General features: G+C 48.9%; 1 protein-coding gene across 22 annotated transcripts in view; it reads left to right on the top strand.

Moving 5' to 3' along the window:
* SLC39A11 (solute carrier family 39 member 11) overlaps nucleotides 1–12518 on the top strand; it is a 348535-nt gene that overhangs the window by 95417 nt on the left and 240600 nt on the right. The window lies entirely within an intron of this gene.

Below are 12518 nucleotides of genomic sequence, written 5' to 3'. Positions count from 1 at the left end.
CCGCTCTGTGCAGCAGATTCACTTCTGTTCAAACCTGGCCTCCCCAGTCGTGTCTCTGTAGCCAGTGATGTCGAAATGGACATTTCAACCCATTTAGGGCTTTTACCTGGAGGAGTTGAATTGTGACTTAATTCCTATAAGAAGATAAGCTCTTGGGAGTGTGACTAGTCATCCCCTTCGTTACGTTTTGGTAAGTTCAGATTTTAAATGTCAGATTTCGTTGTAGAGCAGAGCTGACGCCATGCAGTGTGACTCTGTACGTGGGTGTGGACCTGGAAACTGGGGGAAGGGAGTGACCATCGGAGTGGTCCTGACCCTTAAAGAGCTCATACTGTCACCAGGGAGATGATGGCACGCCCAACTGCAGCCTAATACCACCGACAAAGCATCACATCCTTAAGGGCTTATTAATAGGAGGGCGAGGTGGGGAGACGGGGCAGGAGGGTTCTGGGTTGAGCTCATTTCTGCCGTGAACTGGTGTGTGTCCCTTAGCCCCAGTTTTCCTTCTTTTGACTTGAGGGTAAGTCCCTTTAGGGGCTGCAAAGTAAAAATGAAATAATCTAAAGAGGCACCAGAATTGGGGGGAGCCAGAGGTTTTAGTGTTTTGTTTGTTTGTTTGTTTTTGTGTAAACAGTGCTGGCGGGCTGGGCTTGGGGAATGAGCATGTATTTGCTTGAGAAGCATAATCTGAACCACAGCCTGATGTCTGGCTGTGATCGCTGGACAGAGAGAGCCCAGGCCAGGCCATGAGATCATAACCCGACGCCATCGGCTACAACCAGGTTGGTGGTGGGGTCGATGTCACTAAGAACCCGGTGCAGGCGTATGCCCCCTTACCAGTCGCTGTGTCCCAGCAAGTCCGGGAGGTGGGCAGAAGCCTCCTGAGAGACCTGAGCTGCTGCTTGAATTCTCTGCCCTCGCAGGAAGGGAGGAGGCACAGAAGGGCCCGCATGGGGGGAGGGGAGAACCGAGTTTCTCTGTCGGATGAGTGAGGATCAGATGAAGCCCACTGGAGTCAGCCAGGCACGTGCCCCAGGAGGTAGGTTCACCTTCCTTTCCCTGCCCACCTGTCTTTTTTCTTCCCTGTCGGAGAAAGGGAAGGACGAATTCCTGGGAACTTGGGCCAGGCGCTAATGAGAAACTGATTACTGACACCCCAGAATGAAGAGCCTCTGGACCAAACAGCTGGGTGTGATGGTTGGATAGAGAGCCATGGCATTGTCTCAGAGGGAAGACCATACATCATTTTTGTTCATCAGAAACTTGAATGGCCGTGTCAGTTTCTGCCCCCGGGCCCTTGGCTTCCTCTCTGTCAAATACATCTGCTTGGCAACGGCTCGGTCCTCAGCGTGGGCTGCTGTGTTCTGCTCTCCAGTCCGCCCTGGTTGTGTGTAAACTTGCTGTCGGAGTGTGTTCTCCTTGCTCTGGCTGGAAGATTGAGCAGCCAGTGGCCTTAACCCCTGCACAGCCGACTGGGGGCTGGCTCAGTGGCTCTGCAGAGCCCCTGCTGGGTCTCATTCTGCCCCTCCCTCCTGGGCCCACCTGGGCTTCTGGGACAGTACCTTGCAGAGGACTCACTGCAGTCGTGATGGGTTACCATTCACGGGCACTGGGGCTGGAGGGCCGGGTCGGGTCAGGTGTATTTGATCAGCTGTCTGGATGCAGAGGCTTTCTCTGGGCAGTGTAAATAGTCATTGGACAATTTCTTCTGTGCAGCAGTACCTTTTTTTTTTTTTAACCTTTTGCTTCCTGTTTGTTCTAGTATATGCTTTGAATATAGAGAGGATCCCAGGGGAAAGTCTTGGCTAGACTACAGAGGAAATGAGGAGTGGTTTGGGAGTGCTGGGTGAGCATGCAGGGAGAGAATGAAAGGTCTCCGAAAAGGGCATAAAAAGCATGAATGCCCAGAACCTCGCTAATTGGCAGAAAGCTCAGCCCGACAGTAGACGCCTGTTCTGGGACACTTTAAAAGAAATTAATTCTTGCTGTTGACGTGAGAAGAAGAATTTGTCTGGGAAGGTCTTGGAAATAGACAAGCATTATTTGTAATTGCTGCAGTCACTGAATACAAATGTTGCCGTAAGACTGGTGCTTGGAAGCAGTCTGTCCGCCGTCACTCTGAGACGGGCTGGAGGTTTCCCTTGGTTTCACGATTCATTTGCTTACCGAAGCCAGAAAGGGCAGCCGCTTGGATCTATCGAAGATGCTTCTCGAAGTCTGAGTTAATGGGTTTTGAGCTTGAGTCCATGTGGTTGTCAGCATTGATTGAGCAGCCTCGGGGGATAAAGTCTTCTTGGGGTGGGGGGTGGGGGGCTGGAATTTGATTTCAGAATGCTCTCGGCGATTGGGGTTGAGGAACCAGGAGTTCTGTGGGTAAATTCAGACTGAGATTTTTGTCCTGGTTATTCTGCCTTATGCCAAAGCCCCACGCTCAGCTGATGGCCCAGAAACAGAATGAAGTCATGAGAGCAAAAGGCTTTGGCTGCAGTGTTGATGGAGGGGCTCATCCTGCAGGACAGGCTCCGGGAGAAAGGGGGTCCTGCCTGCAGAAAGCCCCGTGGCCCCTTTCCTGTCCTCTGGGACCGTGAGTGGCGTTTCACAGGTGAGAGGCAGTGAGTCAGTCTGCCTTACTTCAATTCACCTGGAGAAATGAGCCCACTAAGTGCAGAGATGTGGTTTGAGGGATTCTGATATGAGCTGGCCCGTGACCATTCAAGCACAGGGTCCCACTGCCTGTCAACATCCAAGACACCCACCCTGCTTATGTGTATACAGTCAGGACCTGAAGGGTGGCAAGACTCTGGGACTGTGGGAAGGAAATGGTTAACAGCCGACTCTCTTCTCTAACCCCATTTCCGTTCATTTAGCCTTTCAGATTTATTTGCAACCCCTTCTTTCCTCCGCCTTTTGGAACCGGAGTCACATATTGCTCATGAAAAGGGTTTTACTCATAACCGTCCCTCAGGTTGAACCCATTGTGGCTTCATTAACTTCATATGCATCAAATCGCTCTCTGAAAGGGTATTTATTTTCATTTATTTATCTGGGAGTTGAGTAGAGAAGGCTCATGCAGTAACTGTTAATGGGAAATGAACTGATAAAGTCTTGACAGAGACTTTGCCGAATGATGTCTTAATGAAAGGGGGAAGGAGGTGGGGTAGGTGAGGAAGATGCAGGCTGCCAGCCCTGGGAAGGGGCCTGGGAAGAGGATGATGGTGGGTAATGCGGCTTGGACCAGCCTGAGCCCAGCGCTCCCCTCTGGATGGCTCTAGGGAGAGAGAGAATGGATGTTGAATGGCTGTTTGGAGATACTGACATTTTTATGATCTTTGCAGTTTGCTCCTCTGTGGAGTTAAAGATGGTGTGGGCGGAGGGGAGGGGAGGGAAGGAGGTGGGGGGTGTGTCTCCATGGCCTCGTATCTTTCTTTTTAGTCATACTGGTATTACATCAACATAACACAAAAATCTCATTATAAAAATTGAACAAAATTTTAGGTGGAAGTCCTTTCTTTTTGTAGACGGCGTCCTCCCCAAATTCATATGTTAAACCTGATCTCCAAGGTGGTAGTATTTGGAGGTGGGGCCTTTTGAAGGTGATCAGGTCCTGAGAGTGGTGCCCTCATGAATGGCATCAGTGCCCTTATAAAGAGGACCTCAGATTCGAAGGACAGGGAGACCTCAGAGAGCCCCCTTCTGCCGTGTCAGGACGCACACATACCATCTGTGAACCAGGCAGCGGGCCCTCCCCAGACACCGAATCTGCTGCCACTTTGACCTTGGACTTCCCAGCCTCCAGGATTGCCAGCAATACATTTCTGTTATTTATCAACCCAGTTGATGGGAATTTATTGAAGCGGCCTGAATGGAGGAAGACTCTCCTCTGTTCCGCACTCTCCCCAAGCCAGTCAGCCATCAGTCATCTGTTTAGTGAGAGTCCTTGCAGATTTCTTCCCCTTTCTCTTTCTTCTTTTTCCCCCTCTCTTTAAGAAAACCAATTATGTTGTGTCTAATAAATATTGAAATAGAAACACTTTCCCCGTGCTTGGATTGTTGCAGTTTACTTTCTGTCACCTCTTGCGCAACATGAATCCTGACCCACGTGTTTAGATTTCCCTTCTCTTTACTTACGTGTGTGCATGTGTGCAGCTGGAACCCACCGGTGCATTCTTTTGTGTGTTGTTTTAAAAATTTGGGATGGTTTTTATCTGCAGCCGTTCCAGTACCTGTACAGCATCCTACCATCTCGGTAGTGGCTTGCCAGACCGCCTGAGTCATCAGACGGCCCTGAGCTTTCACCTGTGTGTATATGTACCCCTGGAAATGGAATTTTGGTTATGTGTGTCCTGAAAAACCAGTGGTGACATCCTGGCTGTGTGGTTGCCACTTGCTTTTCCAGCTTTGCTTTACATCTCGGCAGTCTTCTCTCCGTGAGATGTGTGATCCCGCCACCCCCCCCTTGGGGTTTGACATCTGAAGAGGCTGCCCGAGGACTGCAAGGGGAAGGAAAGGTGGTGATGTCTGGCTCTGTCCGAGACTCTCCTGTTGGAGAGACCGGGGCTAATAGTCCTGCCCAGACAGGCTCCGGGGCAGGGAGGTCAGCCAGCAGTAGGGGTACTACCTTCTGCCCAGTGCCCTCCTTAAGGTAGCATCCCCAGTCCTGTTCAGTTTTCCTTTGTTTTCTCTGTGATGGTAAAAAGATGCCTCTGCATCCTCTTAAAGGAGCAGGACGTGCACGTACCCTGAATATGCAGCCCGCTGTTGCTGGAGTCAGTCTCTGGCTGGCTGGAGGTGCTCTGAGAGACCACGTATGACAACTGTCCAGAAGTGACAGATGTTGCAGGAGGTGATTATTTCCCCCCTCAACCCGGAGCGGGGTTTGCATGTTTTTTTCTCCTTCATAGATGCTCTCCATCTATCGCATTCTGATTCTGTTTCTCCAAAGAATGCCTCACAGAGGGGAGCGAGAGAGAGATATGGGTGGGGGGTGGGGGTGGCAAGGCTGTCTCACGGAAGGAGAAACTGCGGGGACACCCAGCTCTGGAGTCTACAGCGTAAGCCTGATACTGTCAGATAAGCCCATCAGCTTTGCAGTGAAAACTGGTCCACTGTCTCCGGTTTAACTCTTCCTTCTTTCCCAGACTCTGTCGTGCTTTGAGGTAGGCAGTGCTACTTGATACTGTCAGGTGCATCCTGGGCTGGAGGGAGCCTCCGGAGCAGCAGCGGCGGGTTCCTCCAGCGTGGGGACGTGACGGCCCCATCAGAGGAGGCTGGGCGTTGGGGTGGATTGGGCAGCCCCGCCGTCCGTGAGACCAGCTCAGAGAGGGGTGAGGTTTTGCAAACAGACCTTTTGCTTAACCGTCTGCACATCTGCACTCACTTCCTAGGACTTCCGTAACCAAATACCGCGTGCAGGGTGGCTTCAACAACAGAACTGTATTTCCTCACGGTTCTGGAAGCTTCAAGTCCAAGGTCGAGGCATTGGCAGGTTTGGCTTCTTCCCCAATTTTCTCTCCTTGGTTTGCAGATGCTACCTTCATACTGTGCCCTCGCCTGGTCTCTCCTCCGGGTGGGCACATCCCTGGTGGCTCTCTGTGTGTCCAAAATTCCTCTCCTTCTAAGGGCACCAGTAAGACTGGATTATGGCCCACTGTAAGGGCCTCATTTCAATCACCTCTTCAAAGATCCTATTTCCAAATACATTCACATTCTGAGGTCCTGGGGGTCCGAGCTTCAGCATGTGAGTTTGGGAGGTGGGGCACAATTCAGCCCACAACAGCATCCTCTCAGTTTCTTTTGGTATTTACGGTACTAAGATCAGGAGGCCACTCAGTGGAGTTAGCTCCTCCTACGGGTGTCTTGGGGGCCATCAGTTTAGGTACTGGGTGTTCTGAACCAGAGAAAGCTGCAAGTCTCCTGGTACCTGAATGGGTGCTCTGACTGGGTCTGCCCTGAGGGGCAAAGCTCACTAATGAATGCACAACACTAATTAATACTTTAGTTTGCAATGAAGCCAACCTGTGAGCTTGCTTGTGCTAGAAGTCATCCACGGTTGATGGGTCCTGGCGGGGGAGTGTTGCAAAAACCTTGTGGTCCAGAGGATTCACTGACCAGAGAGTTTCCAGTCTTTTGTGAAACAAACAGTTTATTTCATCACACTCGGGTGGAGTCGGGGTCCTCTCGGCACCCTGATGCCACAGGCCCTTCACAATGTGGTATTTGTAGAGAGCTGGTATTCAGGTCCCCCTGGGTCCCAAGCACCCATTTTCAAGGTGCATGTGGAAGCCATGGCTGAGGTGGTTTCTTTTGCCTTTTGATGCATTCTGCAGCCTCCTGTGAAGATGCTCCTTGAGGAGGATGCTCAGGTGTCAGTTTTGGTCCTGTTGGCATGCAGAGGGGCTCAGAGGGGGTTGATGCAATGTCCTGGTGTGGTGTGCTTGCTGATTCTTGGAGAAAGCAGCAGGTGAACCACCCTGTGGATGCTTTGCCATGAACATTTACCTGCTGGGGTGAACACACACCATGAACTTCCTCTTCCCCTCCATTTGCTCCCTTCGCTTTGTGCGGCAGTTGGTGAATACTCTTCCACCCTTTTGTAACCCTGGGTGTGTCAGCTGTGCACACGGTCCTGGTTAGTTGAAGCTACAGGAGGAATATCTGCAGCTTTGCAGCCAGTGGCTCAGAGCATCTGAGTGTCCCCGCTCAGAGTTCGGAAACCCACCGCTGTGGGAGGTGTGTATTCCCAAGTACCTTCACTGGGTCTGGGATGAACACACACACCTGCACACACACAATGCACATGTGTACATGTGCGCGTGTGCACACACACACACACACACTGAAGTGGACACTTCAGTATAGGCTGCCTTGCCGAAGGGACTCCCCAAGCACTGAATGATCTTGTTATTTTAAGAAAGTGGTCAGGGTTCTTAAATAGGCTTAGTTGAAACCTTCTAAGGCTTGGACTTCCTTCTCCATGCTTAGAACACCTTTTCATATTTTAGACCATAAAGTTTGACCAAATACTTGGATTCTCTTGCCATCTGGTGAGTCAGGCAATAAGTTGATGAGAAACATCTCGAATCCATCCCTTGGAAATTTACTGATCCAGTGGATGGTTGGCAAAGGTGATGGAAGCAAAGATGATTTACGAGGTTGGCTGGCTAAAGGAATTGGGTGTGCGTTTATTCATAATTCCTTCCTCCCAAGGGTGGCAGGGTGTGTCTGTCGGCTCACAGCTGTGTCCCTGGCTAGGTGGCTGGCTGGTGCATTGATACCCAATAGAGCAGGTCCTGTCCATGCCCGTCTTGTCATTCTCCTCTCAGACAGTGGTGGTGATAAAGTGTTGATGGCAGACCTCAAGGTTGGGGGACCATAATCCCGGGGGAGTTAGCATTCTGGTATCAAAGAAGAAAAGAATGAGTGAAGTTTAGGGGTGGAGATGTTGGTTTGACCAGTTCTTAGAGAAGAAGGAGTTGGATTAAAGCCATTGGAAAAGCTACAACATTGTTCTTTCAAACTCTAATTCAGAAAGATATGTGTACCCCAATGTTCACAGCAGCACTATTTACAATAGCCAAGACATGGAAACAACCTAAATGTCCATCAACAGATGAAAGGATAAAGAAGATGTGGGGTGTGTGTGTGTGTGTGTGTGTGTGTGTGTGTGTGTGTAGTGGAATACTACTCAGCCGTAAAGAAGAATGAAATAATGTCATTTGCAGCAACATGGATGGACCTAGAGATTATCATACTAAGTGAAGTAAATTGGACAGAGGAAGATGAATATTTTATGATACCTCTTATATGTGGTATCTAAAAAATGATACAAATGAACTTATTTACAAAACAGAAATAGACTTAAACACACATAGAAAACAAACTTATGGTTACCCAAGGGGAAAGGGAAGTGGAGGTTTAAATTAGGAGTTTGAGATTAGCAGATACAAACTATTAAATGTAAAATAGATAAACAAGGACCTACGGTATAGCATAGGGAACTATATTCAATATCTGGTAATAACCTATGATGAAAAAGAATCAGAAAAAGATATATATAGATATCTAAATCATTATGCTGTACACCAGAAATTAACACATTGTAAACTGTGCATGAAAACTGTTGCCAGCCATATCAGTAAACAAAGGATGCTGCGGTCATCAAGTCATCAGCTACCACCGCCACCCCCAACAATGAGCGGAGGTAACTCAGGATGGAGACACGCAGGCAGCCCAGCCTCTGCTGCTCCGAAAGCCGTGCCCCCGAGGGAACTCAGGGTGAGAAAGAACAGGACACTGGCCCTAGATAGCCAGATGCCTATCAAAGGAATGATTTCAATGAGCCCAGACCTTTGCACCTGCCCATGCTTAGAAAAGCACTGAATTCCTTCGGATGTCTGGTTTCCTTTAATTAGCAGTAATCATCTGATGTGCCAACCACCTGGTCTGTGTGGCAAAACTCCTATATACCCCAGCTCCTCCCTGCCCCATTGGAGCAGTCCCTCTGAGCGATGCAAGAGACCACCTCTGGGGCTTGAGCCCTCAGAAAGCCCCCTAAATAAAGCATACCTCTCAGCTTTTAGGTTGTGCATATTTTTTCAGTCGACAATATCAACTATACTTCGATTAAAAAAAAAAAAACCCAAAACCCGCCAAAACAACGACTGCAAGGCATTATTCTCTCCCTTCTGGAGCCCTTGGGACAAAGGACAGGAGGCGTACCCATGATCGTGATATGTGAGAACTCCCTCTGAGGCAGCTCCCCGCCTGCGGTTCCTTACCTGTCCCGTGTCTTAGGGTGGGGAGGGGGCAGGGTAAGGGATTTTCAGCCCTGCATCTCAGAATGTCTCCAAAATCACAGCCCTTGGAGCCTCCATTTTCCGATTACACGAGTGAGCAATAGGGGGACTTAACCTTACCTCGACCTGAGCGAGACGGACGTGTTCTGAAGTTAACGCAAAAACCAGCAGACCATTGTGAACTCGATGACAGGTACCCGGCCCAGAACACCGTTCCTCCAGCGCTTGCCGACTCTCTCCTGTTTACCCTGCAGGGTGTGGTTTGAGTGTTCCTTCGCCAGCAGGCTTCCCTGGCAGCCCCAGGTCTCGGTTCCACTTTGCACCTCCCCCATCTCGGCCCTTCTCTTCCCTGTGCTGTTGTGACCTGCGGACCCGATCACATGTGGGCTGCAGGCAGGGACAGTGGGCAGGGACAGGGCTGCTCTGGTCTCCCTTGTGATACCTGCACTGTGCCTGGGCGTCGTAGGTCTTCAGAAGGTATTTGATGAATGAATGAATGAATGAATGGGTGTTGGGAAGATCAACTGAGATCATCTTTATGAAAACTCCTTCTAGCCTCTCAGTTGAAAGTGCTTTTACTGCCCTGAGTTATTTTCCGGAAGCAGATCTCTGCTCCTTGGCAATTGACCACTTTGGGGGCCCTACGGACACGAGGCACAGAGAGTTAAACGCACAGGTGAAAAGCAGTCTGAAATTTGAATCTGTTATATGATTTTTCATGCTTTGTTTACTTTCTTAAGTATGTTTGCCTAAGCATCGGAAGACTTACACTGCCGGTTAGGGTAAACCTTTCCTGAGCAGTGTGACCAGGAAGCGTGCAGGGAGGGAGGTGGGGTGGGTGGAGTGGGGGGTGCGGAGGAGCAGGGAAGCTGCCGTTGGTGCTTTAGAAAAATATTGACATCTGAACTTCCCTCTGGAGGCACTGAGTCATTGTGTCCCAGGTGGGGCCTAGGTATTTAATGAAAACATCCCCACCAAAGCTCTGGTGTTCAGCCAAGGTTGGTGACCACCAGTCTGAGGCTCCTTACAACTTGCTTTTATTCAGGTGCTGTTTTTTGGATGCTTCACTGCAATTCAAGTACCTTTCTCTTTCCCTTGGAGGCCAAAGTCTTACTATTGCAAAAGGCTCAGTAAAGGGGGAAAGAAGGGCTTCCTGCAGGTGATGAAGGGACAGTCTCAAGGTAGAAAGGGGGAAAGGAGCTGGTTCTACCGGTTGCAAACTTCCGAATGCACCAGAATCACGTGGGAGGCTTTAAAAATGCAGGTGCCTGGGCCACACCCCAGACCCAATGATTTACAAGCTCTTGGCGGTGAAGGTGAGACATCTGCATTTTAAAAATAGATCTTTTGGGGCTTTTGATGCTCATCAAAGTGAGAGGATCACAGAACAGTCCAGGAAGGTGAAGAGTATGCTGAGGAGGTGAAATTCACATAACATAAAATGAACCATCTTAGAGCAAACAATTTCATAACATTTGCCACTGCCATTCACAGTTCTGTGTAGCCAACACTGCTGTCTAGTTCCAAAACATTTTCATCCCCTCCAAAGGAAACCCCTAACCCCATGAAGCAGTCTCTCCCCATTCTTCCCTCACCTCGAACTCCTGGGAACCACTAATCTACTTCGTTTCTATGGATTTACCGATTTTGGGCTATTTCATATAAATACAGTCATAAGGTGTGTGACCTTTTGTGTGTGATTTCTTTCACTCAGCATCATGTTTTCAAGGTCCATCCATGTAGTAGCATGTGTCAGAACTTCGTTTCTCTTTATGTCTGAACAATATTTCATGGTACGTGTATGCCAGAGTTCGTTTTTCCATTCATCCACTGGTGGACATTTGGGTTGTTTCCACCTTTTGGTGACTGCGAACAGTGCTGCTGTGAGCATGGGTGTACAGGCTTTGTCTGAACACCCATTCTCAATTCTTTTGGCTGTATAGAACAATTTCCTTACAACCAATTGTGAAGTCAGGTCAATGCAGGTGGGCAGCTAGGCTGGCGGCCCAGCGGACCCACAGTGTGCTGGAGTAACGTGCGCGAAGCTCTCTGAAGTTCAGCTCTGAATAAGGAGCGGCCAGGAGGACAGCTGGGCAGGTAACAGGGCCAGAGGGAGGGGAGGTCCTGAGGGAGCTGTTCAGGGGCAGTGCCGTTCTTTGGCCATGGCTTCAGGCTAGCTTTGATTTTAAGTGCCTTTTCTTTGCAGGGTTGCAACAGAAACAGCAAGAATAATCTGATTCAAAATACATTTCTGACCATTCACTCCCCATCCTTTGCTATCTCTCCATCGAGTCCAAGCCTTTTTGTCTTTTTTTCTTTTTTCTTTAACCCAGGCTTTCTTCAAGGCTCTCCTCCGGGTGCCTCCCTACCTCCTTAGCTTCAGCTCAGGTCGGTCCTCCGCCCCTCAAACCAGACACCAGCTGCTGCAGTTGGTTCTCAGGATTCAGGTGCCATTGTCATCCTGAGCCTTTCCTGGCGGTCTCGCTCTGCCGGGAACCACCTTCCTCTTAGCCATCACCTGTCCAACTCCTGGTTCTCGGTCAGGTTAAGCCAGAGGCATCCTTCCCTCGAGAAGCTTTCCTGGAGCTCCGACCTGGGCTAAGTGGCTGAGCTCCTCCTGCCTGCAAATAGATCTTTTGCCTGCAAGTTGCTTCACTGGTGGGCTGTGAACTCCTTGAGGGCGGTGACTTGGTCACTCTTGTTTGCTCCGAATCCTGCCATGCAGCCTGGCACGGAGACGGGGCTCAGAACATGATCTGTTTGAGGAAGGAATGAGTGTATGTTTAATCCTGGAACTTTATTCACCACCGAATCCTCCCATCAACATCAGTGCCTGGACCCGTGCTAGATGCCGTGGCCCCTCTCACACCTCCCAACACAACAAACACTTCTTTTGCCCTGAAAGAAAATTTGAATAGAGATACCACGTTCACTTCTGAGCAGACTCGTGAAAATATGGCCATTTTCTCCAAATATAAATCTAACACAAATTTATTAAAAACCTTTATAGTTACTTATTTTCTGATGAAACTTGTCAAGCCAATCATGTAGTTCACATGGAAGAATACGGGACCAGGAATAGGCAACAGACTTTTATTTTTTTTTAATTGAAGTGTCGTTGATTTACAATCAACGTTGTGTTAGTTTCAGGCGTCCAGCAAAGTGATTCAGTTATACACATATGTGTCTATTCTTTTCAGCTTCTTTTCCATCATAGGTGACGACAAGATACTGCATATAGCTCCCTGTGCTTGTTATTTACCTATTTCCTTTGTAGTGATGTGTGTCTGTTAATCCCAAACTCCTAATTTATCCCTTCCCCACCCTTCCCCCTTTGGCAACCATAAATTTGTTTTCTGTGTCTGTTTCTGTTTTGTAAATAAGTTTATTTGTATCACTTTTTAAAATTCCACATATAAGTGACACCATATAATATTTGTCTTTCTCTGGACAAGACACTTTTAAAGGAGAAGAAGGAAGAGGAGACAAGGGATTAGGCCTTCCAGACACTAAAACGTATTAGTAATTAAAACAGGGTGGCATGGTCCCAAAGCTGTACAGAGCCAGTCAGGGAGACCGGAAACGTTCCCAGGCATATACAGAAACTCGGTGTACAGAATGTGGCAGAATTGTCATCATAAATCGGAGGGGAAAGGATTGACTTGTCAATAAATGTTGGCACAACTGGACCTCCTCCAAAATTAGATTTCTAGCCCATGCAAA

Source organism: Vicugna pacos, chromosome 16 (genome assembly GCF_048564905.1).
Source record: "Vicugna pacos chromosome 16, VicPac4, whole genome shotgun sequence".
Classification (NCBI taxonomy): domain Eukaryota; kingdom Metazoa; phylum Chordata; class Mammalia; order Artiodactyla; family Camelidae; genus Vicugna; species Vicugna pacos.
This window is presented reverse-complemented; position numbering and strand designations above follow the sequence as displayed.